This window comes from Oncorhynchus masou, chromosome 5, assembly GCF_036934945.1.
Source record: "Oncorhynchus masou masou isolate Uvic2021 chromosome 5, UVic_Omas_1.1, whole genome shotgun sequence".
Taxonomy (NCBI): domain Eukaryota; kingdom Metazoa; phylum Chordata; class Actinopteri; order Salmoniformes; family Salmonidae; genus Oncorhynchus; species Oncorhynchus masou.
The window spans coordinates 43,245,698-43,248,788 of record NC_088216.1 but is presented as its reverse complement, the minus strand read 5'-3'; the positions used below and the strand labels follow the sequence as shown (position 1 = coordinate 43,248,788).

General features: G+C 38.9%; 1 long non-coding RNA gene across 1 annotated transcript; it reads left to right on the top strand.

Annotated features, from left to right (window-relative positions):
* LOC135526793 (uncharacterized) lies at positions 1-2,724 on the top strand. Its single transcript, XR_010453355.1, has 2 exons — positions 1-313; positions 2,156-2,724. It is a non-coding gene; the product is annotated as an uncharacterized LOC135526793 (long non-coding RNA).
* Positions 2,725-3,091: the final 367 nt, after the last annotated feature.

The following is a 3,091-nucleotide window of genomic DNA, read 5'->3' as shown; positions in this document are numbered from 1 at the left end:
CTTGCTGGGCATTTCTTATACCAATAGACTATTCCAAGAAGGACACAAGCAGTTTTTTGCTGAACGTTAAATACAGCAGCCAATAAAAAACTCACGGGTAGTTTGAAAGAAGAGTGAACGGGCGCAATAACGGTAGGCTTTAGCAGTTATTTATTCAGACCCATAACCGCTCAATCTTCGTAAGGGAAGCGAAAGCGTTCTGCATGTGATTCTAGACCTATATTATTCAAGGACGTCAATAGAATGATGAAGATAATGACAACGAAACCGTTGAAAGCAAGGATGGAAGGAGGCAACAATAGAGAAAGAGGAGGTAGGCTAAATAACATTAGGGGAAATATTATGAAAGGTATACAGTATATGCGTCAGCCTACTAATTATACAAATAGACCCTATAATATTTCAACATGTAAATCAAATTCACTAGCCTATACTTTTAACTTTCCAGGCCGCATGTGCTGCACCAGAATCGCATGTCTCTTCTGCTTTATCATGGTTAGAACGATGTGCGTAATTCCAGTCCATATAAGTCCATACAGTATAATACAGTACAGCAATACCGTTCACACTCAAAAAGATTAGCTTACTGGAGCTAGTTTTATTTATTTACCCAAGAGAGCATATAGTTAACATAAAAGGCCATAGATGTAGCTATGTTTTTCTGTCGCGCTTAATGTGCAGTAGCCTATATCAAATACAGTATGTATTGTATAACGACACTATCATTTGGACTTAGACTCATTAAATGTTAATGTAGAGCTCATAAAATGTATTTATACTGAACAAAAGTGCAAACGCAACATGCAACAACATATTTGACCGAGTTACAGTTCATATAAGCAAATCGGTCAATTGATATCAATTAATTAGGCCCCAATCTATGATTTTCACATGTTGAGGCAGGGGCGCAGCCATGGGTGGGCTTGTGACGGCATAGGACCATCCACTTGGGGGCCCACCCATTGCAGAGCCAGGCCCAGCCAATCAACATATGCTTTTTTCCCCACACATAAGGGCTTTATTGCAGACCGAAATACTCCTCAGTTTCATCAGCTGCTGATCTCAGACTATCCCGCAGGTGAAGAAACCGGACGTGGAGGCCCTGGGCTGACGTGGTTACACGTGGTCTGCAGTTGTGAGGCTGGTTGGATGTACTACCAAATTCTCTAAAATAACATTGGAGGAGACGATGGTAGATAAACATTACATTCTCTGGCAACAGCTCTGGTGGACATTCTTGCAGTCAGCATGCCAATTTCACACTCCCTCAAAACTTCTGTGGCATTGTGTTGTGTGACAAAACTGCACATTTTAGTGGCCTTTTATTGTTGCCAGCACAAGGTGCACCTGTTTAATGATCATGCTGTTTAATCAGCTTATTGATATGTCACACCTGTCAAGTGGATGAATTATCTTGGCAAAGGACAAATGCTCACTAACAGGAACGCAAACAAATTTGCAGACAATATTTGAGAGAAATAAGCTTTTTGTGCATATGGATAATTTCTTGGATCTTTTATATCAGCTCATGAAACATGGGACCAACGCTTTACATGTTGTGTTTGTACTTTGGTTCAGTATAATATATGGCTAATCAGGCTCAGGTAGCAACAGGTTTGAATATTCATGGTAAACAAAGCTTTAATCAAAGCCAGATATATTTACAGTGTATGCTTAATAATGCTTCCGAACGGGAAAATACTGGGTTTCCCGGGAGAAAAGGGATTTATTCTTGGGATGTATTTAAAACAATAAAAAATCCTGGGAAAATATTCAACATCACTTGGCACAGCCATTGAAGAGTCGGACGTCATTCCACAGGACACAATCAACAGCCGGATCAACTCTAAAGAAGATGTTGCGCTCGAGATACCGACTTGTTTTCTGATCCACACATCTGTGACCAAACAGATGCATATCTGTATTCCCAGTCGTGTGAAATCCATAGATTAGAATCTAATGAATTTATTTAAATTGACTTGGTTTCCTTATGTACTGTAACTCCGTAAAATCTTGGTTGTTGCATGCTGTGTTTATTTTTTCTGCTCCGTGTAATTAGGCCACCTTTTCACTGCTATTTCCCATGATGCTTGTATTTGTGTATATTGTAATGTTTAATGCTGTTACAGTATGTCCAATCTATGTTCTCCTCCAGGCTGAGGGGACTAAGCAGCTGTGACTCCACTCCTTCAGACCCCACTGATCCGCTACAGTCACTCTTATGTTCTACCTTCATGCCGAAACAGAGTACTGTACCTTTCACTAGAACCAGGTGATCTCTTTGTATTCTGAGTGGAACATCCCCCTCAACTTAAATTAACTTGTCAAAAATGTCACGCAGAACCATTGAATGTAGTGAAGGTATGTAGGAAAACTATTTTTTTGTGAAATATCTATTTAACATAGAAATCTTCATCTTCCTGCCAGTGTTGGTTGCAATTACCCAACACAGTGTACGGTACATTGTATAGACCACATGAATGTTAACAGTGGTATGTTTTCACGAATTGTAATCACTAGTGTAGGATTTCGGTAGTAGAACTATACTTTTAATGTGTTATTTGACAATGCTTGAAATGTGAGTAATCTGCTATGAATTCAGTACTATTATTGTGAAATAAAGATTTGATCCTAAAAGACAGATTCATCCATTGTCTTTCATCAATATGTTTTAGAACTACCAATTTATTGTTTATCACTGTCAAATAAATATTTCTCTCAAGACATGCCTCCAGTGTTTTATAGTTGCATTCTTCCTTCCCCCTCTTGTATCCATCCTGCAGCCCTCCTGCCAAAGATATGTCATGTAGTGGGACTAAGGCATTCAGATAGTAAAGTCATCCTTTTTCAGCTCGCGGTCAGTTGATATTCAAATATTGCAAAAATATGAGCACATTTAAGTTCTTTCCAAAGTTTACTGAAGTGGCCAGCTTGCTGTATACAATGACAATTGAGCGATTTTTGACCCATTCACCTAAGATATTAAGTATGCTGTCATTATGTTGGTGTAAGCTTAGAAGTGGTTAATTTACCATTTTTGGAAAAGATTGGCGAGACTAACCTGAGTTGTGTCTAAATGCTCTGTTTCAAG